Raw genomic sequence first — 24,827 nt, 5'->3', positions numbered from 1 at the left:
ATAAAAACATTTGCTCCTTTTCAAGGCCCAGAATCTGCCTTTTTGTATTAGGGCTTTTGATCCCATAGGTACATGACAGAGAAAGAGCACCCCCTGCTGGCCAGACTATTTTTTCACAAAGGTAGCGCATCCTGACAGGCTCTATAAGGCCGGCAGATTGCGCTACCACCTCCATAAATGAGGTCAAATTCATCATTAAGGTAGGGAATTAATGACCACAGAAAGTCAGGAGGCCTGTTTAATGCCTCATCCGAAGGACACTCATTTTTACATGAGGCGGTTTAATGCTTCATCAAAAACCTTACACCGCAGAAATCATTTTTGTATATTTGGACTTTTGGAACCTAAAGTACATGTCAGGGAATGAGCAACCCCTGCTGGCTGGACTAAAAATATCTCCCACAGGAAGCTAGTTTTCCACAAAGGGTCTCCCATACATGCACAGAGCAGTATTGGGCCTGCTTAGCTTTAGAGAACAACCAGAATCTGACTACTGCAAACAACATTTGAACTTGTTCTGTTTGGTTGAATGAAACTGCTCTGATAGAGGGGTAGCGCATCCTGACAGGTTCCATCAGGCCAGCGGAATGTGCTACCACCTACATACATGAGGTCAAATTCATCATTAAGGTAGGAAATTAATGACCACAGAAAGTCAGGAGGCCAGTTTAATGCCTCAAGCGAAGGACGCTCCTTTTTACAGCTGCCGGATTAAGGTTTCATCAAACATTTGCTCCTTTTCACGGCCTGGAATCTGCCTCGTTGTATTAGGACGTTTGATCCCATAGGTACATGTCAGGGAAAGAGCCCCCCCTGCTGGCCAGACTAGTTTTTCACAAAGGTAGCGCATCCTGGAGGCTCTATAAGGCCGGCAGATTGCGCTACCACCTCCATAAATGAGGTCAAATTCATCATTAAGGTAGGGAATTAATGACCACAGAAAGTCAGGAGGCCTGTTTAATGCCTCATCCGAAAGATGTTTCTTTTTACAAGGGCCGGATTAAGGTTTCATAAAAACATTTGCTCCTTTTCAAGGCCCAGAATCTGCCTTGTTGTATTAGGGCTTTTGATCCCATAGGTACATGACATAGAAAGAGCACCCCCTGCTGGCCAGACTATTTTTTCACAAAGGTAGCGCATCCTGACAGGTTCTATAAGGCCGGCAGATTGCGCTACCACCTCCATAAATGAGGTCAAATTCATCATTAAGGTAGGGAATTAATGACCACAGAAAGTCAGGAGGCCTGTTTAATTCCTCATCCGAAAGATGTTTCTTTTTACAAGGGCCGGATTAAGGTTTCATAAAAACATTTGCTCCTTTTCAAGGCCCAGAATCTGCCTTTTTGTATTAGGGCTTTTGATCCCATAGGTACATGACAGAGAAAGAGCACCCCCTGCTGGCCAGACTATTTTTTCACAAAGGTAGCGCATCCTGATAGGCTCTATAAGGCCGGCAGATTGCGCTACCACCTCCATAAATGAGGTCAAATTCATCATTAAGGTAGGGAATTAATGACCACAGAAAGTCAGGAGGCCTGTTTAATGCCTCATCCGAAGGACACTCATTTTTACATGAGGCGGTTTAATGCTTCATCAAAAACCTTACACCGCAGAAATCATTTTTGTATATTTGGACTTTTGGAACCTAAAGTACATGTCAGGGAATGAGCAACCCCTGCTGGCTGGACTAAAAATATCTCCCACAGGAAGCTAGTTTTCCACAAAGGGTCTCCCATACATGCACAGAGCAGTATTGGGCCTGCTTAGCTTTAGAGAACAACCAGAATCTGACTACTGCAAACAACATTTGAAATTGTTCTGTTTGGTTGAATGAAACTGCTCTGATAGAGGGGTAGCGCATCCTGACAGGTTCCATCAGGCCAGCGGAATGTGCTACCACCTACATACATGAGGTCAAATTCATCATTAAGGTAGGATATTAATGACCACAGAAAGTCAGGAGGCCAGTTTAATGCCTCAAGCGAAGGACGCTCCTTTTTACAGCTGCCGGATTAAGGTTTCATCAAACATTTGCTCCTTTTCACGGCCTGGAATCTGCCTCGTTGTATTAGGACGTTTGATCCCATAGGTACATGTCAGGGAAAGAGCCCCCCCTGCTGGCCAGACTATTTTTTCACAAAGGTAGCCATCCTGACAGGCTCTATAAGGCCGGCAGATTGCGCTACCACCTCCATAAATGAGGTCAAATTCATCATTAAGGTAGGGAATTAATGACCACAGAAAGTCAGGAGGCCTGTTTAATGCCTCATCCGAAGGACACTCATTTTTACATGAGGCGGTTTAATGCTTCATCAAAAACCTTACACCGCAGAAATCATTTTTGTATATTTGGACTTTTGGAACCTAAAGTACATGTCAGGGAATGAGCAACCCCTGCTGGCTGTACTAAAAATATCCCCCGTAGGAAGCTAGTTTTCCACAAAGGGTCCCCCATCCATGCACAGAGCAGGATTGGGCCTGCTTAGCTTTAGAGAGCAACCAGAATCTGACTACTGCAAACAACATTTGAACTTGTTCTGTTTGGTTGAATGAAACTGCTCTGATAGAGGGGTAGCGCATCCTGACAGGTTCCATCAGGCCAGCGGAATGTGCTACCACCTACATACATGAGGTCAAATTCATCATTAAGGTAGGGAATTAATGACCACAGAAAGTCAGGAGGCCAGTTTAATGCCTCATGCGAAGGACACTCCTTTTTACAGTGGCCGGATTAAGGTTTCATAAGAACATTTGCTCCTTTTCACGGCCTGGAATCTGCCTCGTTGTATTAGGACGTTTGATCCCATAGGTACATGTCAGGGAAAGAGCCCCCCCTGCTGGCCAGACTAGTTTTTCACAAAGGTAGCGCATCCTGGAGGCTCTATAAGGCCAGCAGATTGCGCTACCACCTCCATAAATGAGGTCAAATTCATCATTAAGGTAGGGAATTAATGACCACAGAAAGTCAGGAGGCCTGTTTAATGCCTCATCCGAAAGATGTTTCTTTTTACAAGGGCCGGATTAAGGTTTCATAAAAACATTTGCTCCTTTTCAAGGCCCAGAATCTGCCTTGTTGTATTAGGGCTTTTGATCCCATAGGTACATGACAGAGAAAGAGCACCCCCTGCTGGCAAGACTATTTTTTCACAAAGGTAGCGCATCCTGACAGGCTCTATAAGGCCGGCAGATTGCGCTACCACCTCCATAAATGAGGTCAAATTCATCATTAAGGTAGGGAATTAATGACCACAGAAAGTCAGGAGGCCTGTTTAATGCCTCATCCGAAAGATGTTTCTTTTTACAAGGGCCTGATTAAGGTTTCATAAAAACATTTGCTCCTTTTCAAGGCCCAGAATCTGCCTCGTTGTATTAGGGCTTTTGATCCCATAGGTACATGACAGAGAAAGAGCACCCCCTGCTGGCCAGACTATTTTTTCACAAAGGTAGCGCATCCTGACAGGCTCTATAAGGCCGGCAGATTGCGCTACCACCTCCATAAATGAGGACAAATTCATCATTAAGGTAGGGAATTACTGACCACAGAAAGTCAGGAGGCCTGTTTAATGCCTCATCCGAAGGACACTCATTTTTACATGAGGCGGTTTAATGCTTCATCAAAAACCTTACACCGCAGAAATCATTTTTGTATATTTGGACTTTTGGAACCTAACGTACATGTCAGGGAATGAGCAACCCCTGCTGGCTGTACTAAAAATATCCCCGGCAGGAAGCTAGTTTTCCACAAAGGGTCTTCCATCCATGCACAGAGCAGGATTGGGCCTGCTTAGCTTCAGAGAGCAACCAGAATCTGACTACTGCAAACAACATTTGAACTTGCTCTGTTTGGTTGAATGAAACTGCTCTGATAGAGGGGTAGCGCATCCTGACAGGTTCCATCAGGCCAGCGGAATGTGCTACAACCTACATACATGAGGTCAAATTCATCATTAAGGTAGGGAATTAATGACCACAGAAAGTCAGGAGGCCAGTTTAATGCCTCATGCGAAGGACACTCCTTTTTACAGTGGCCGGATTAAGGTTTCATAAGAACATTTGCTCCTTTTCACGGCCTGGAATCTGCCTCGTTGTATTAGGACGTTTGATCCCATAGGTACATGTCAGGGAAAGAGCCCCCCCTGCTGGCCAGACTAGTTTTTCACAAAGGTAGCGCATCCTGGAGGCTCTATAAGGCCAGCAGATTGCGCTACCACCTCCATAAATGAGGTCAAATTCATCATTAAGGTAGGGAATTAATGACCACAGAAAGTCAGGAGGCCTGTTTAATGCCTCATCCGAAAGATGTTTCTTTTTACAAGGGCCGGATTAAGGTTTCATAAAAACATTTGCTCCTTTTCAAGGCCCAGAATCTGCCTTGTTGTATTAGGGCTTTTGATCCCATAGGTACATGACAGAGAAAGAGCACCCCCTGCTGGCCAGACTATTTTTTCACAAAGGTAGCGCATCCTGACAGGTTCTATAAGGCCGGCAGATTGCGCTACCACCTCCATAAATGAGGTCAAATTCATCATTAAGGTAGGGAATTAATGACCACAGAAAGTCAGGAGGCCTGTTTAATTCCTCATCCGAAAGATGTTTCTTTTTACAAGGGCCGGATTAAGGTTTCATAAAAACATTTGCTCCTTTTCAAGGCCCAGAATCTGCCTTTTTGTATTAGGGCTTTTGATCCCATAGGTACATGACAGAGAAAGAGCACCCCCTGCTGGCCAGACTATTTTTTCACAAAGGTAGCGCATCCTGACAGGCTCTATAAGGCCGGCAGATTGCGCTACCACCTCCATAAAGGAGGTCAAATTCATCATTAAGGTAGGGAATTAATGACCACAGAAAGTCAGGAGGCCTGTTTAATGCCTCATCCGAAGGACACTCATTTTTACATGAGGCGGTTTAATGCTTCATCAAAAACCTTACACCGCAGAAATCATTTTTGTATATTTGGACTTTTGGAACCTAAAGTACATGTCAGGGAATGAGCAACCCCTGCTGGCTGGACTAAAAATATCTCCCACAGGAAGCTAGTTTTCCACAAAGGGTCTCCCATACATGCACAGAGCAGTATTGGGCCTGCTTAGCTTTAGAGAACAACCAGAATCTGACTACTGCAAACAACATTTGAACTTGTTCTGTTTGGTTGAATGAAACTGCTCTGATAGAGGGGTAGCGCATCCTGACAGGTTCCATCAGGCCAGCGGAAAGTGCTACCACCTACATACATGAGGTCAAATTCATCATTAAGGTAGGAAATTAATGACCACAGAAAGTCAGGAGGCCAGTTTAATGCCTCAAGCGAAGGACGCTCCTTTTTACAGCTGCCGGATTAAGGTTTCATCAAACATTTGCTCCTTTTCACGGCCTGGAATCTGCCTCGTTGTATTAGGACGTTTGATCCCATAGGTACATGTCAGGGAAAGAGCCCCCCCTGCTGGCCAGACTAGTTTTTCACAAAGGTAGCGCATCCTGGAGGCTCTATAAGGCCGGCAGATTGCGCTACCACCTCCATAAATGAGGTCAAATTCATCATTAAGGTAGGGAATTAATGACCACAGAAAGTCAGGAGGCCTGTTTAATGCCTCATCCGAAAGATGTTTCTTTTTACAAGGGCCGGATTAAGGTTTCATAAAAACATTTGCTCCTTTTCAAGGCCCAGAATCTGCCTTGTTGTATTAGGGCTTTTGATCCCATAGGTACATGACAGAGAAAGAGCACCCCCTGCTGGCCAGACTATTTTTTCACAAAGGTAGCGCATCCTGACAGGCTCTATAAGGCCGGCAGATTGCGCTACCACCTCCATAAATGAGGTCAAATTCATCATTAAGGTAGGGAATTAATGACCACAGAAAGTCAGGAGGCCTGTTTAATGCCTCATCCGAAGGACACTCATTTTTACATGAGGCGGTTTAATGCTTCATCAAAAACCTTACACCGCAGAAATCATTTTTGTATATTTGGACTTTTGGAACCTAAAGTACATGTCAGGGAATGAGCAATCCCTGCTGGCTGTACTAAAAATATCCCCCGTAGGAAGCTAGTTTTCCACAAAGGGTCCCCCATCCATGCACAGAGCAGGATTGGGCCTGCTTAGCTTTAGAGAGCAACCAGAATCTGACTACTGCAAACAACATTTGAACTTGTTCTGTTTGGTTGAATGAAACTGCTCTGATAGAGGGGTAGCGCATCCTGACAGGTTCCATCAGGCCAGCGGAATGTGCTACCACCTACATACATGAGGTCAAATTCATCATTAAGGTAGGGAATTAATGACCACAGAAAGTCAGGAGGCCAGTTTAATGCCTCATGCGAAGGACACTCCTTTTTACAGTGGCCGGATTAAGGTTTCATAAGAACATTTGCTCCTTTTCACGGCCTGGAATCTGCCTCGTTGTATTAGGACGTTTGATCCCATAGGTACATGTCAGGGAAAGAGCCCCCCCTGCTGGCCAGACTAGTTTTTCACAAAGGTAGCGCATCCTGGAGGCTCTATAAGGCCAGCAGATTGCGCTACCACCTCCATAAATGAGGTCAAATTCATCATTAAGGTAGGGAATTAATGACCACAGAAAGTCAGGAGGCCTGTTTAATGCCTCATCCGAAAGATGTTTCTTTTTACAAGGGCCGGATTAAGGTTTCATAAAAACATTTGCTCCTTTTCAAGGCCCAGAATCTGCCTTGTTGTATTAGGGCTTTTGATCCCATAGGTACATGACAGAGAAAGAGCACCCCCTGCTGGCAAGACTATTTTTTCACAAAGGTAGCGCATCCTGACAGGCTCTATAAGGCCGGCAGATTGCGCTACCACCTCCATAAATGAGGTCAAATTCATCATTAAGGTAGGGAATTAATGACCACAGAAAGTCAGGAGGCCTGTTTAATGCCTCATCCGAAAGATGTTTCTTTTTACAAGGGCCTGATTAAGGTTTCATAAAAACATTTGCTCCTTTTCAAGGCCCAGAATCTGCCTCGTTGTATTAGGGCTTTTGATCCCATAGGTACATGACAGAGAAAGAGCACCCCCTGCTGGCCAGACTATTTTTTCACAAAGGTAGCGCATCCTGACAGGCTCTATAAGGCCGGCAGATTGCGCTACCACCTCCATAAATGAGGACAAATTCATCATTAAGGTAGGGAATTACTGACCACAGAAAGTCAGGAGGCCTGTTTAATGCCTCATCCGAAGGACACTCATTTTTACATGAGGCGGTTTAATGCTTCATCAAAAACCTTACACCGCAGAAATCATTTTTGTATATTTGGACTTTTGGAACCTAACGTACATGTCAGGGAATGAGCAACCCCTGCTGGCTGTACTAAAAATATCCCCGGCAGGAAGCTAGTTTTCCACAAAGGGTCTTCCATCCATGCACAGAGCAGGATTGGGCCTGCTTAGCTTCAGAGAGCAACCAGAATCTGACTACTGCAAACAACATTTGAACTTGCTCTGTTTGGTTGAATGAAACTGCTCTGATAGAGGGGTAGCGCATCCTGACAGGTTCCATCAGGCCAGCGGAATGTGCTACAACCTACATACATGAGGTCAAATTCATCATTAAGGTAGGGAATTAATGACCACAGAAAGTCAGGAGGCCAGTTTAATGCCTCATGCGAAGGACACTCCTTTTTACAGTGGCCGGATTAAGGTTTCATAAGAACATTTGCTCCTTTTCACGGCCTGGAATCTGCCTCGTTGTATTAGGACGTTTGATCCCATAGGTACATGTCAGGGAAAGAGCCCCCCCTGCTGGCCAGACTAGTTTTTCACAAAGGTAGCGCATCCTGGAGGCTCTATAAGGCCAGCAGATTGCGCTACCACCTCCATAAATGAGGTCAAATTCATCATTAAGGTAGGGAATTAATGACCACAGAAAGTCAGGAGGCCTGTTTAATGCCTCATCCGAAAGATGTTTCTTTTTACAAGGGCCGGATTAAGGTTTCATAAAAACATTTGCTCCTTTTCAAGGCCCAGAATCTGCCTTGTTGTATTAGGGCTTTTGATCCCATAGGTACATGACAGAGAAAGAGCACCCCCTGCTGGCCAGACTATTTTTTCACAAAGGTAGCGCATCCTGACAGGTTCTATAAGGCCGGCAGATTGCGCTACCACCTCCATAAATGAGGTCAAATTCATCATTAAGGTAGGGAATTAATGACCACAGAAAGTCAGGAGGCCTGTTTAATTCCTCATCCGAAAGATGTTTCTTTTTACAAGGGCCGGATTAAGGTTTCATAAAAACATTTGCTCCTTTTCAAGGCCCAGAATCTGCCTTTTTGTATTAGGGCTTTTGATCCCATAGGTACATGACAGAGAAAGAGCACCCCCTGCTGGCCAGACTATTTTTTCACAAAGGTAGCGCATCCTGACAGGCTCTATAAGGCCGGCAGATTGCGCTACCACCTCCATAAAGGAGGTCAAATTCATCATTAAGGTAGGGAATTAATGACCACAGAAAGTCAGGAGGCCTGTTTAATGCCTCATCCGAAGGACACTCATTTTTACATGAGGCGGTTTAATGCTTCATCAAAAACCTTACACCGCAGAAATCATTTTTGTATATTTGGACTTTTGGAACCTAAAGTACATGTCAGGGAATGAGCAACCCCTGCTGGCTGGACTAAAAATATCTCCCACAGGAAGCTAGTTTTCCACAAAGGGTCTCCCATACATGCACAGAGCAGTATTGGGCCTGCTTAGCTTTAGAGAACAACCAGAATCTGACTACTGCAAACAACATTTGAACTTGTTCTGTTTGGTTGAATGAAACTGCTCTGATAGAGGGGTAGCGCATCCTGACAGGTTCCATCAGGCCAGCGGAAAGTGCTACCACCTACATACATGAGGTCAAATTCATCATTAAGGTAGGAAATTAATGACCACAGAAAGTCAGGAGGCCAGTTTAATGCCTCAAGCGAAGGACGCTCCTTTTTACAGCTGCCGGATTAAGGTTTCATCAAACATTTGCTCCTTTTCACGGCCTGGAATCTGCCTCGTTGTATTAGGACGTTTGATCCCATAGGTACATGTCAGGGAAAGAGCCCCCCCTGCTGGCCAGACTAGTTTTTCACAAAGGTAGCGCATCCTGGAGGCTCTATAAGGCCGGCAGATTGCGCTACCACCTCCATAAATGAGGTCAAATTCATCATTAAGGTAGGGAATTAATGACCACAGAAAGTCAGGAGGCCTGTTTAATGCCTCATCCGAAAGATGTTTCTTTTTACAAGGGCCGGATTAAGGTTTCATAAAAACATTTGCTCCTTTTCAAGGCCCAGAATCTGCCTTGTTGTATTAGGGCTTTTGATCCCATAGGTACATGACAGAGAAAGAGCACCCCCTGCTGGCCAGACTATTTTTTCACAAAGGTAGCGCATCCTGACAGGCTCTATAAGGCCGGCAGATTGCGCTACCACCTCCATAAATGAGGTCAAATTCATCATTAAGGTAGGGAATTAATGACCACAGAAAGTCAGGAGGCCTGTTTAATGCCTCATCCGAAGGACACTCATTTTTACATGAGGCGGTTTAATGCTTCATCAAAAACCTTACACCGCAGAAATCATTTTTGTATATTTGGACTTTTGGAACCTAAAGTACATGTCAGGGAATGAGTAACCCCTGCTGGCTGTACTAAAAAAATCCCCTGTAGGAAGCTAGTTTTCCACAAAGGGTCCCCCATCCATGCACAGAGCAGGATTGGGCCTGCTTAGCTTTAGAGAGCAACCAGAATCTGACTACTGCAAACAACATTTGAACTTGTTCTGTTTGGTTGAATGAAACTGCTCTGATAGAGGGGTAGCGCATCCTGACAGGTTCCATCAGGCCAGCGGAATGTGCTACCACCTACATACATGAGGTCAAATTCATCATTAAGGTAGGGAATTAATGACCACAGAAAGTCAGGAGGCCAGTTTAATGCCTCATGCGAAGGACAGTCCTTATTACAGGTGCCGGATTAAGGTTTCATCAAACATTTGCTCCTTTTCACGGCCTGGAATCTGCCTCGTTGTATTAGGACGTTTGATCCCATAGGTACATGTCAGGGAAAGAGCCCCCCCTGCTGGCCAGACTAGTTTTTCACAAAGGTAGCGCATCCTGGAGGCTCTATAAGGCCGGCAGATTGCGCTACCACCTCCATAAATGAGGTCAAATTCATCATTAAGGTAGGGAATTAATGACCACAGAAAGTCAGGAGGCCTGTTTAATGCCTCATCCGAAAGATGTTTCTTTTTACAAGGGCCGGATTAAGGTTTCATAAAAACATTTGCTCCTTTTCAAGGCCCAGAATCTGCCTTGTTGTATTAGGGCTTTTGATCCCATAGGTACATGACAGAGAAAGAGCACCCCCTGCTGGCAAGACTATTTTTTCACAAAGGTAGCGCATCCTGACAGGCTCTATAAGGCCGGCAGATTGCGCTACCACCTCCATAAATGAGGTCAAATTCATCATTAAGGTAGGGAATTAATGACCACAGAAAGTCAGGAGGCCTGTTTAATGCCTCATCCGAAAGATGTTTCTTTTTACAAGGGCCTGATTAAGGTTTCATAAAAACATTTGCTCCTTTTCAAGGCCCAGAATCTGCCTCGTTGTATTAGGGCTTTTGATCCCATAGGTACATGACAGAGAAAGAGCACCCCCTGCTGGCCAGACTATTTTTTCACAAAGGTAGCGCATCCTGACAGGCTCTATAAGGCCGGCAGATTGCGCTACCACCTCCATAAATGAGGACAAATTCATCATTAAGGTAGGGAATTACTGACCACAGAAAGTCAGGAGGCCTGTTTAATGCCTCATCCGAAGGACACTCATTTTTACATGAGGCGGTTTAATGCTTCATCAAAAACCTTACACCGCAGAAATCATTTTTGTATATTTGGACTTTTGGAACCTAACGTACATGTCAGGGAATGAGCAACCCCTGCTGGCTGTACTAAAAATATCCCCGGCAGGAAGCTAGTTTTCCACAAAGGGTCTTCCATCCATGCACAGAGCAGGATTGGGCCTGCTTAGCTTCAGAGAGCAACCAGAATCTGACTACTGCAAACAACATTTGAACTTGTTCTGTTTGGTTGAATGAAACTGCTCTGATAGAGGGGTAGCGCATCCTGACAGGTTCCATCAGGCCAGCGGAATGTGCTACAACCTACATACATGAGGTCAAATTCATCATTAAGGTAGGGAATTAATGACCACAGAAAGTCAGGAGGCCAGTTTAATGCCTCATGCGAAGGACACTCCTTTTTACAGTGGCCGGATTAAGGTTTCATAAGAACATTTGCTCCTTTTCACGGCCTGGAATCTGCCTCGTTGTATTAGGACGTTTGATCCCATAGGTACATGTCAGGGAAAGAGCCCCCCCTGCTGGCCAGACTAGTTTTTCACAAAGGTAGCGCATCCTGGAGGCTCTATAAGGCCAGCAGATTGCGCTACCACCTCCATAAATGAGGTCAAATTCATCATTAAGGTAGGGAATTAATGACCACAGAAAGTCAGGAGGCCTGTTTAATGCCTCATCCGAAAGATGTTTCTTTTTACAAGGGCCGGATTAAGGTTTCATAAAAACATTTGCTCCTTTTCAAGGCCCAGAATCTGCCTTGTTGTATTAGGGCTTTTGATCCCATAGGTACATGACAGAGAAAGAGCACCCCCTGCTGGCCAGACTATTTTTTCACAAAGGTAGCGCATCCTGACAGGTTCTATAAGGCCGGCAGATTGCGCTACCACCTCCATAAATGAGGTCAAATTCATCATTAAGGTAGGGAATTAATGACCACAGAAAGTCAGGAGGCCTGTTTAATTCCTCATCCGAAAGATGTTTCTTTTTACAAGGGCCGGATTAAGGTTTCATAAAAACATTTGCTCCTTTTCAAGGCCCAGAATCTGCCTTTTTGTATTAGGGCTTTTGATCCCATAGGTACATGACAGAGAAAGAGCACCCCCTGCTGGCCAGACTATTTTTTCACAAAGGTAGCGCATCCTGACAGGCTCTATAAGGCCGGCAGATTGCGCTACCACCTCCATAAAGGAGGTCAAATTCATCATTAAGGTAGGGAATTAATGACCACAGAAAGTCAGGAGGCCTGTTTAATGCCTCATCCGAAGGACACTCATTTTTACATGAGGCGGTTTAATGCTTCATCAAAAACCTTACACCGCAGAAATCATTTTTGTATATTTGGACTTTTGGAACCTAAAGTACATGTCAGGGAATGAGCAACCCCTGCTGGCTGGACTAAAAATATCTCCCACAGGAAGCTAGTATTCCACAAAGGGTCTCCCATACATGCACAGAGCAGTATTGGGCCTGCTTAGCTTTAGAGAACAACCAGAATCTGACTACTGCAAACAACATTTGAACTTGTTCTGTTTGGTTGAATGAAACTGCTCTGATAGAGGGGTAGCGCATCCTGACAGGTTCCATCAGGCCAGCGGAAAGTGCTACCACCTACATACATGAGGTCAAATTCATCATTAAGGTAGGAAATTAATGACCACAGAAAGTCAGGAGGCCAGTTTAATGCCTCAAGCGAAGGACGCTCCTTTTTACAGCTGCCGGATTAAGGTTTCATCAAACATTTGCTCCTTTTCACGGCCTGGAATCTGCCTCGTTGTATTAGGACGTTTGATCCCATAGGTACATGTCAGGGAAAGAGCCCCCCCTGCTGGCCAGACTAGTTTTTCACAAAGGTAGCGCATCCTGGAGGCTCTATAAGGCCGGCAGATTGCGCTACCACCTCCATAAATGAGGTCAAATTCATCATTAAGGTAGGGAATTAATGACCACAGAAAGTCAGGAGGCCTGTTTAATGCCTCATCCGAAAGATGTTTCTTTTTACAAGGGCCGGATTAAGGTTTCATAAAAACATTTGCTCCTTTTCAAGGCCCAGAATCTGCCTTGTTGTATTAGGGCTTTTGATCCCATAGGTACATGACAGAGAAAGAGCACCCCCTGCTGGCCAGACTATTTTTTCACAAAGGTAGCGCATCCTGACAGGCTCTATAAGGCCGGCAGATTGCGCTACCACCTCCATAAATGAGGTCAAATTCATCATTAAGGTAGGGAATTAATGACCACAGAAAGTCAGGAGGCCTGTTTAATGCCTCATCCGAAGGACACTCATTTTTACATGAGGCGGTTTAATGCTTCATCAAAAACCTTACACCGCAGAAATCATTTTTGTATATTTGGACTTTTGGAACCTAAAGTACATGTCAGGGAATGAGTAACCCCTGCTGGCTGTACTAAAAAAATCCCCTGTAGGAAGCTAGTTTTCCACAAAGGGTCCCCCATCCATGCACAGAGCAGGATTGGGCCTGCTTAGCTTTAGAGAGCAACCAGAATCTGACTACTGCAAACAACATTTGAACTTGTTCTGTTTGGTTGAATGAAACTGCTCTGATAGAGGGGTAGCGCATCCTGACAGGTTCCATCAGGCCAGCGGAATGTGCTACCACCTACATACATGAGGTCAAATTCATCATTAAGGTAGGGAATTAATGACCACAGAAAGTCAGGAGGCCAGTTTAATGCCTCATGCGAAGGACAGTCCTTATTACAGGTGCCGGATTAAGGTTTCATCAAACATTTGCTCCTTTTCACGGCCTGGAATCTGCCTCGTTGTATTAGGACGTTTGATCCCATAGGTACATGTCAGGGAAAGAGCCCCCCCTGCTGGCCAGACTAGTTTTTCACAAAGGTAGCGCATCCTGGAGGCTCTATAAGGCCGGCAGATTGCGCTACCACCTCCATAAATGAGGTCAAATTCATCATTAAGGTAGGGAATTAATGACCACAGAAAGTCAGGAGGCCTGTTTAATGCCTCATCCGAAAGATGTTTCTTTTTACAAGGGCCGGATTAAGGTTTCATAAAAACATTTGCTCCTTTTCAAGGCCCAGAATCTGCCTTGTTGTATTAGGGCTTTTGATCCCATAGGTACATGACAGAGAAAGAGCACCCCCTGCTGGCAAGACTATTTTTTCACAAAGGTAGCGCATCCTGACAGGCTCTATAAGGCCGGCAGATTGCGCTACCACCTCCATAAATGAGGTCAAATTCATCATTAAGGTAGGGAATTAATGACCACAGAAAGTCAGGAGGCCTGTTTAATGCCTCATCCGAAAGATGTTTCTTTTTACAAGGGCCTGATTAAGGTTTCATAAAAACATTTGCTCCTTTTCAAGGCCCAGAATCTGCCTCGTTGTATTAGGGCTTTTGATCCCATAGGTACATGACAGAGAAAGAGCACCCCCTGCTGGCCAGACTATTTTTTCACAAAGGTAGCGCATCCTGACAGGCTCTATAAGGCCGGCAGATTGCGCTACCACCTCCATAAATGAGGACAAATTCATCATTAAGGTAGGGAATTACTGACCACAGAAAGTCAGGAGGCCTGTTTAATGCCTCATCCGAAGGACACTCATTTTTACATGAGGCGGTTTAATGCTTCATCAAAAACCTTACACCGCAGAAATCATTTTTGTATATTTGGACTTTTGGAACCTAACGTACATGTCAGGGAATGAGCAACCCCTGCTGGCTGTACTAAAAATATCCCCGGCAGGAAGCTAGTTTTCCACAAAGGGTCTTCCATCCATGCACAGAGCAGGATTGGGCCTGCTTAGCTTCAGAGAGCAACCAGAATCTGACTACTGCAAACAACATTTGAACTTGTTCTGTTTGGTTGAATGAAACTGCTCTGATAGAGGGGTAGCGCATCCTGACAGGTTCCATCAGGCCAGCGGAAAGTGCTACCACCTACATACATGAGGTCAAATTCATCATTAAGGTAGGAAATTAATGACCACAGAAAGTCAGGAGGCCAGTTTAATGCCTCAAGCGAAGGACGCTCCTTTTTACAGCTGCCGGATTAAGGTTTCATCAAACATTTGCTCCTTTTCACGGCCTGGAATCTGCCTCGTTGTATTAGGACGTTTGATCCCATAGGTACATGTCAGGGAAAGAGCCCCCCCTGCTGGCCAGACTAGTTTTTCACAAAGGTAGCGCATCCTGGAGGCTCTATAAGGCCGGCAGATTGCGCTACCACCTCCATAAATGAGGTCAAATTCATCATTAAGGTAGGGAATTAATGACCACAGAAAGTCAGGAGGCCTGTTTAATGCCTCATCCGAAAGATGTTTCTTTTTACAAGGGCCGGATTAAGGTTTCATAAAAACATTTGCTCCTTTTCAAGGCCCAGAATCTGCCTTGTTGTATTAGGGCTTTTGATCCCATAGGTACATGACAGAGAAAGAGCACCCCCTGCTGGCCAGACTATTTTTTCACAAAGGTAGCGCATCCTGACAGGCTCTATAAGGCCGGCAGATTGCGCTACCACCTCCATAAATGAGGTCAAATTCATCATTAAGGTAGGGAATTAATGACCACAGAAAGTCAGGAGGCCTGTTTAATGCCTCATCCGAAGGACACTCATTTTTACATGAGGCGGTTTAATGCTTCATCAAAAACCTTACACCGCAGAAATCATTTTTGTATATTTGGACTTTTGGAACCTAAAGTACATGTCAGGGAATGAGTAACCCCTGCTGGCTGTACTAAAAAAATCCCCTGTAGGAAGCTAGTTTTCCACAAAGGGTCCCCCATCCATGCACAGAGCAGGATTGGGCCTGCTTAGCTTTAGAGAGCAACCAGAATCTGACTACTGCAAACAACATTTGAACTTGTTCTGTTTGGTTGAATGAAACTGCTCTGATAGAGGGGTAGCGCATCCTGACAGGTTCCATCAGGCCAGCGGAATGTGCTACCACCTACATACATGAGGTCAAATTCATCATTAAGGTAGGGAATTAATGACCACAGAAAGTCAGGAGGCCAGTTTAATGCCTCATGCGAAGGACAGTCCTTATTACAGGTGCCGGATTAAGGTTTCATCAAACATTTGCTCCTTTTCACGGCCTGGAATCTGCCTCGTTGTATTAGGACGTTTGATCCCATAGGTACATGTCAGGGAAAGAGCCCCCCCTGCTGGCCAGACTAGTTTTTCACAAAGGTAGCGCATCCTGGAGGCTCTATAAGGCCGGCAGATTGCGCTACCACCTCCATAAATGAGGTCAAATTCATCATTAAGGTAGGGAATTAATGACCACAGAAAGTCAGGAGGCCTGTTTAATGCCTCATCCGAAAGATGTTTCTTTTTACAAGGGCCGGATTAAGGTTTCATAAAAACATTTGCTCCTTTTCAAGGCCCAGAATCTGCCTTGTTGTATTAGGGCTTTTGATCCCATAGGTACATGACAGAGAAAGAGCACCCCCTGCTGGCAAGACTATTTTTTCACAAAGGTAGCGCATCCTGACAGGCTCTATAAGGCCGGCAGATTGCGCTACCACCTCCATAAATGAGGTCAAATTCATCATTAAGGTAGGGAATTAATGACCACAGAAAGTCAGGAGGCCTGTTTAATGCCTCATCCGAAAGATGTTTCTTTTTACAAGGGCCTGATTAAGGTTTCATAAAAACATTTGCTCCTTTTCAAGGCCCAGAATCTGCCTCGTTGTATTAGGGCTTTTGATCCCATAGGTACATGACAGAGAAAGAGCACCCCCTGCTGGCCAGACTATTTTTTCACAAAGGTAGCGCATCCTGACAGGCTCTATAAGGCCGGCAGATTGCGCTACCACCTCCATAAATGAGGACAAATTCATCATTAAGGTAGGGAATTACTGACCACAGAAAGTCAGGAGGCCTGTTTAATGCCTCATCCGAAGGACACTCATTTTTACATGAGGCGGTTTAATGCTTCATCAAAAACCTTACACCGCAGAAATCATTTTTGTATATTTGGACTTTTGGAACCTAACGTACATGTCAGGGAATGAGCAACCCCTGCTGGCTGTACTAAAAATATCCCCGGCAGGAAGCTAGTTTTCCACAAAGGGTCTTCCATCCATGCACAGAGCAGGATTGGGCCTGCTTAGCTTCAGAGAGCAACCAGAATCTGACTACTGCAAACAACATTTGAACTTGTTCTGTTTGGTTGAATGAAACTGCTCTGATAGAGGGGTAGCGCATCCTGACAGGTTCCATCAGGCCAGCGGAATGTGCTACAACCTACATACATGAGGTCAAATTCATCATTAAGGTAGGGAATTAATGACCACAGAAAGTCAGGAGGCCAGTTTAATGCCTCATGCGAAGGACACTCCTTTTTACAGTGGCCGGATTAAGGTTTCATAAGAACATTTGCTCCTTTTCACGGCCTGGAATCTGCCTCGTTGTATTAGGACGTTTGATCCCATAGGTACATGTCAGGGAAAGAGCCCCCCCTGCTGGCCAGACTAGTTTTTCACAAAGGTAGCGCATCCTGGAGGCTCTATAAGGCCAGCAGATTGCGCTACCACCTCCATAAATGAGGTCAAATTCATCATTAAGGTAGGGAATTAATGACCACAGAAAGTCAGGAGGCCTGTTTAATGCCTCATCCGAAAGATGTTTCTTTTTACAAGGGCCGGATTAAGGTTTCATAAAAACATTTGCTCCTTTTCAAGGCCCAGAATCTGCCTTGTTGTATTAGGGCTTTTGATCCCATAGGTACATGACAGAGAAAGAGCACCCCCTGCTGGCCAGACTATTTTTTCACAAAGGTAGCGCATCCTGACAGGTTCTATAAGGCCGGCAGATTGCGCTACCACCTCCATAAATGAGGTCAAATTCATCATTAAGGTAGGGAATTAATGACCACAGAAAGTCAGGAGGCCTGTTTAATTCCTCATCCGAAAGATGTTTCTTTTTACAAGGGCCGGATTAAGGTTTCATAAAAACATTTGCTCCTTTTCAAGGCCCAGAATCTGCCTTTTTGTATTAGGGCTTTTGATCCCATAGGTACATGACAGAGAAAGAGCACCCCCTGCTGGCCAGACTATTTTTTCACAAAGGTAGCGCATCCTGACAGGCTCTATAAGGCCGGCAGATTGCGCTACCACCTCCATAAAGGAGGTCAAATTCATCATTAAGGTAGGGAATTAATGACCACAGAAAGTCAGGAGGCCTGTTTAATGCCTCATCCGAAGGACACTCATTTTTACATGAGGCGGTTTAATGCTTCATCAAAAACCTTACACCGCAGAAATCATTTTTGTATATTTGGACTTTTGGAACCTAAAGTACATGTCAGGGAATGAGCAACCCCTGCTGGCTGGACTAAAAATATCTCCCACAGGAAGCTAGTTTTCCACAAAGGGTCTCCCATACATGCACAGAGCAGTATTGGGCCTGCTTAGCTTTAGAGAACAACCAGAATCTGACTACTGCAAACAACATTTGAACTTGTTCTGTTTGGTTGAATGAAACTGCTCTGATAGAGGGGTAGCGCATCCTGACAGGTTCCATCAGGCCAGCGGAAAGTGCTACCACCTACATACATGAGGTCAAATTCATCATTAAGGTAGGAAATTAATGACCACAGAAAGTCAGGAGGCCAGTTTAATGCCTCAAGCGAAGGACGCTCCTTTTTACAGCTGCCGGATTAAGGTTTCATCAAACATTTGCTCCTTTTCACGGCCTGGAATCTGCCTCGTTGTATTAGGACGTTTGATCCCATAGGTACATGTCAGGGAAAGAGCCCCCCCTGCTGGCCAGACTAGTTTTTCACAAAGGTAGCGCATCCTGGAGGCTCTATAAGGCCGGCAGATTGCGCTACCACCTCCATAAATGAGGTCAAATTCATCATTAAGGTAGGGAATTAATGACCACAGAAAGTCAGGAGGCCTGTTTAATGCCTCATCCGAAAGATGTTTCTTTTTACAAGGGCCGGATTAAGGTTTCATAAAAACATTTGCTCCTTTTCAAGGCCCAGAATCTGCCTTGTTGTATTAGGGCTTTTGATCCCATAGGTACATGACAGAGAAAGAGCACCCCCTGCTGGCCAGACTATTTTTTCACAAAGGTAGCGCATCCTGACAGGCTCTATAAGGCCGGCAGATTGCGCTACCACCTCCATAAATGAGGTCAAATTCATCATTAAGGTAGGGAATTAATGACCACAGAAAGTCAGGAGGCCTGTTTAATGCCTCATCCGAAGGACACTCATTTTTACATGAGGCGGTTTAATGCTTCATCAAAAACCTTACACCGCAGAAATCATTTTTGTATATTTGGACTTTTGGAACCTAAAGTACATGTCAGGGAATGAGTAACCCCTGCTGGCTGTACTAAAAAAATCCCCTGTAGGAAGCTAGTTTTCCACAAAGGGTCCCCCATCCATGCACAGAGCAGGATTGGGCCTGCTTAGCTTTAGAGAGCAACCAGAATCTGACTACTGCAAACAACATTTGAACTTGTTCTGTTTGGTTGAATGAAACTGCTCTGATAGAGGGGTAGCGCATCCTGACAGGTTCCATCAGGCCAGCGGAATGTGCTACCACCTACATACATGAGGTCAAATTCATCATTAAGGTAGGGAATTAATGACCACAGAAAGTCAGGAGGCCAGTTTAATGCCTCATGCGAAGGACAGTCCTTATTACAGGTGCCGGATTAAGGTTTCATCAAACATTTGCTCCTTTTCACGGCCTGGAATCTGCCTCGTTGTATTAGGACGTTTGATCCCATAGGTACATGTCAGGGAAAGAGCCCCCCCTGCTGGCCAGACTAGTTTTTCACAAAGGTAGCGCATCCTGGAGGCTCTATAAGGCCGGCAGATTGCGCTACCACCTCCATAAATGAGGTCAAATTCATCATTAAGGTAGGGAATTAATGACCACAGAAAGTCAGGAGGCCTGTTTAATGCCTCATCCGAAAGATGTTTCTTTTTACAAGGGCCGGATTAAGGTTTCATAAAAACATTTGCTCCTTTTCAAGGCCCAGAATCTGCCTTGTTGTATTAGGGCTTTTGATCCCATAGGTACATGACAGAGAAAGAGCACCCCCTGCTGGCAAGACTATTTTTTCACAAAGGTAGCGCATCCTGACAGGCTCTATAAGGCCGGCAGATTGCGCTACCACCTCCATAAATGAGGTCAAATTCATCATTAAGGTAGGGAATTAATGACCACAGAAAGTCAGGAGGCCTGTTTAATGCCTCATCCGAAAGATGTTTCTTTTTACAAGGGCCTGATTAAGGTTTCATAAAAACATTTGCTCCTTTTCAAGGCCCAGAATCTGCCTCGTTGTATTAGGGCTTTTGATCCCATAGGTACATGACAGAGAAAGAGCACCCCCTGCTGGCCAGACTATTTTTTCACAAAGGTAGCGCATCCTGACAGGCTCTATAAGGCCGGCAGATTGCGCTACCACCTCCATAAATGAGGACAAATTCATCATTAAGGTAGGGAATTACTGACCACAGAAAGTCAGGAGGCCTGTTTAATGCCTCATCCGAAGGACACTCATTTTTACATGAGGCGGTTTAATGCTTCATCAAAAACCTTACACCGCAGAAATCATTTTTGTATATTTGGACTTTTGGAACCTAACGTACATGTCAGGGAATGAGCAACCCCTGCTGGCTGTACTAAAAATATCCCCGGCAGGAAGCTAGTTTTCCACAAAGGGTCTTCCATCCATGCACAGAGCAGGATTGGGCCTGCTTAGCTTCAGAGAGCAACCAGAATCTGACTACTGCAAACAACATTTGAACTTGCTCTGTTTGGTTGAATGAAACTGCTCTGATAGAGGGGTAGCGCATCCTGACAGGTTCCATCAGGCCAGCGGAATGTGCTACAACCTACATACATGAGGTCAAATTCATCATTAAGGTAGGGAATTAATGACCACAGAAAGTCAGGAGGCCAGTTTAATGCCTCATGCGAAGGACACTCCTTTTTACAGTGGCCGGATTAAGGTTTCATAAGAACATTTGCTCCTTTTCACGGCCTGGAATCTGCCTCGTTGTATTAGGACGTTTGATCCCATAGGTACATGTCAGGGAAAGAGCCCCCCCTGCTGGCCAGACTAGTTTTTCACAAAGGTAGCGCATCCTGGAGGCTCTATAAGGCCAGCAGATTGCGCTACCACCTCCATAAATGAGGTCAAATTCATCATTAAGGTAGGGAATTAATGACCACAGAAAGTCAGGAGGCCTGTTTAATGCCTCATCCGAAAGATGTTTCTTTTTACAAGGGCCGGATTAAGGTTTCATAAAAACATTTGCTCCTTTTCAAGGCCCAGAATCTGCCTTGTTGTATTAGGGCTTTTGATCCCATAGGTACATGACAGAGAAAGAGCACCCCCTGCTGGCCAGACTATTTTTTCACAAAGGTAGCGCATCCTGACAGGTTCTATAAGGCCGGCAGATTGCGCTACCACCTCCATAAATGAGGTCAAATTCATCATTAAGGTAGGGAATTAATGACCACAGAAAGTCAGGAGGCCTGTTTAATGCCTCATCCGAAGGACACTCATTTTTACATGAGGCGGTTTAATGCTTCATCAAAAACCTTACACCGCAGAAATCATTTTTGTATATTTGGACTTTTGGAACCTAAAGTACATGTCAGGGAATGAGTAACCCCTGCTGGCTGTACTAAAAAAATCCCCTGTAGGAAGCTAGTTTTCCACAAAGGGTCCCCCATCCATGCACAGAGCAGGATTGGGCCTGCTTAGCTTTAGAGAGCAACCAGAATCTGACTACTGCAAACAACATTTGAACTTGTTCTGTTTGGTTGAATGAAACTGCTCTGATAGAGGGGTAGCGCATCCTGACAGGTTCCATCAGGCCAGCGGAATGTGCTACCACCTACATACATGAGGTCAAATTCATCATTAAGGTAGGGAATTAATGACCACAGAAAGTCAGGAGGCCAGTTTAATGCCTAATGCGAAGGACAGTCCTTTTTACAGGTGCCGGATTAAGGTTTCATAAGAACATTTGCTCCTTTTCACGGCCTGGAATCTGCCTCGTTGTATTAGGACGTTTGATCCCATAGGTACATGTCAGAGAAAGAGCCCCCCCTGCTGGCCAGACTAGTTTTTCACAAAGGTAGCGCATCCTGGAGGCTCTATAAGGCCAGCAGATTGCGCTACCACCTCCATAAATGAGGTCAAATTCATCATTAAGGTAGGGAATTAATGACCACAGAAAGTCAGGAGGCCTGTTTAATGCCTCATCCGAAAGATGTTTCTTTTTACAAGGGCCGGATTAAGGTTTCATAAAAACATTTGCTCCTTTTCAAGGCCCAGAATCTGCCTTGTTGTATTAGGGCTTTTGATCCCATAGGTACATGACAGAGAAAGAGCACCCCCTGCTGGCCAGACTATTTTTTCACAAAGGTAGCGCATCCTGACAGGTTCTATAAGGCCGGCAGATTGCGCTACCACCTCCATAAATGAGGTCAAATTCATCATTAAGGTAGGGAATTAATGACCACAGAAAGTCAGGAGGCCTGTTTAATTCCTCATCCGAAAGATGTTTCTTTTTACAAGGGCCGGATTAAGGTTTCATAAAAACATTTGCTCCTTTTCAAGGCCCAGAATCTGCCTTTTTGTATTAGGGCTTTTGATCCCATAGGTACATGACAGAGAAAGAGCACCCCCTGCTGGCCAGACTATTTTTTCACAAAGGTAGCGCATCCTGACAGGCTCTATAAGGCCGGCAGATTGCGCTACCACCTCCATAAAGGAGGTCAAATTCATCATTAAGGTAGGGAATTAATGACCACAGAAAGTCAGGAGGCCTGTTTAATGCCTCATCCGAAGGACACTCATTTTTACATGAGGCGGTTTAATGCTTCATCAAAAACCTTACACCGCAGAAATCATTTTTGTATATTTGGACTTTTGGAACCTAAAGTACATGTCAGGGAATGAGCAACCCCTGCTGGCTGGACTAAAAATATCTCCCACAGGAAGCTAGTTTTCCACAAAGGGTCTCCCATACATGCACAGAGCAGTATTGGGCCTGCTTAGCTTTAGAGAACAACCAGAATCTGACTACTGCAAACAACATTTGAACTTGTTCTGTTTGGTTGAATGAAACTGCTCTGATAGAGGGGTAGCGCATCCTGACAGGTTCCATCAGGCCAGCGGAAAGTGCTACCACCTACATACATGAGGTCAAATTCATCATTAAGGTAGGAAATTAATGACCACAGAAAGTCAGGAGGCCAGTTTAATGCCTCAAGCGAAGGACGCTCCTTTTTACAGCTGCCGGATTAAGGTTTCATCAAACATTTGCTCCTTTTCACGGCCTGGAATCTGCCTCGTTGTATTAGGACGTTTGATCCCATAGGTACATGTCAGGGAAAGAGCCCCCCCTGCTGGCCAGACTAGTTTTTCACAAAGGTAGCGCATCCTGGAGGCTCTATAAGGCCGGCAGATTGCGCTACCACCTCCATAAATGAGGTCAAATTCATCATTAAGGTAGGGAATTAATGACCACAGAAAGTCAGGAGGCCTGTTTAATGCCTCATCCGAAAGATGTTTCTTTTTACAAGGGCCGGATTAAGGTTTCATAAAAACATTTGCTCCTTTTCAAGGCCCAGAATCTGCCTTGTTGTATTAGGGCTTTTGATCCCATAGGTACATGACAGAGAAAGAGCACCCCCTGCTGGCCAGACTATTTTTTCACAAAGGTAGCGCATCCTGACAGGCTCTATAAGGCCGGCAGATTGCGCTACCACCTCCATAAATGAGGTCAAATTCATCATTAAGGTAGGGAATTAATGACCACAGAAAGTCAGGAGGCCTGTTTAATGCCTCATCCGAAGGACACTCATTTTTACATGAGGCGGTTTAATGCTTCATCAAAAACCTTACACCGCAGAAATCATTTTTGTATATTTGGACTTTTGGAACCTAAAGTACATGTCAGGGAATGAGTAACCCCTGCTGGCTGTACTAAAAAAATCCCCTGTAGGAAGCTAGTTTTCCACAAAGGGTCCCCCATCCATGCACAGAGCAGGATTGGGCCTGCTTAGCTTTAGAGAGCAACCAGAATCTGACTACTGCAAACAACATTTGAACTTGTTCTGTTTGGTTGAATGAAACTGCTCTGATAGAGGGGTAGCGCATCCTGACAGGTTCCATCAGGCCAGCGGAATGTGCTACCACCTACATACATGAGGTCAAATTCATCATTAAGGTAGGGAATTAATGACCACAGAAAGTCAGGAGGCCAGTTTAATGCCTCATGCGAAGGACAGTCCTTATTACAGGTGCCGGATTAAGGTTTCATCAAACATTTGCTCCTTTTCACGGCCTGGAATCTGCCTCGTTGTATTAGGACGTTTGATCCCATAGGTACATGTCAGGGAAAGAGCCCCCCCTGCTGGCCAGACTAGTTTTTCACAAAGGTAGCGCATCCTGGAGGCTCTATAAGGCCGGCAGATTGCGCTACCACCTCCATAAATGAGGTCAAATTCATCATTAAGGTAGGGAATTAATGACCACAGAAAGTCAGGAGGCCTGTTTAATGCCTCATCCGAAAGATGTTTCTTTTTACAAGGGCCGGATTAAGGTTTCATAAAAACATTTGCTCCTTTTCAAGGCCCAGAATCTGCCTTGTTGTATTAGGGCTTTTGATCCCATAGGTACATGACAGAGAAAGAGCACCCCCTGCTGGCAAGACTATTTTTTCACAAAGGTAGCGCATCCTGACAGGCTCTATAAGGCCGGCAGATTGCGCTACCACCTCCATAAATGAGGTCAAATTCATCATTAAGGTAGGGAATTAATGACCACAGAAAGTCAGGAGGCCTGTTTAATGCCTCATCCGAAAGATGTTTCTTTTTACAAGGGCCTGATTAAGGTTTCATAAAAACATTTGCTCCTTTTCAAGGCCCAGAATCTGCCTCGTTGTATTAGGGCTTTTGATCCCATAGGTACATGACAGAGAAAGAGCACCCCCTGCTGGCCAGACTATTTTTTCAC

The sequence above is a fragment of the Garra rufa genome, chromosome 21 (assembly GCF_049309525.1).
Source record: "Garra rufa chromosome 21, GarRuf1.0, whole genome shotgun sequence".
Lineage (NCBI taxonomy): Eukaryota > Metazoa > Chordata > Actinopteri > Cypriniformes > Cyprinidae > Garra > Garra rufa.
Note: the sequence above shows the minus strand (reverse complement) of the source record.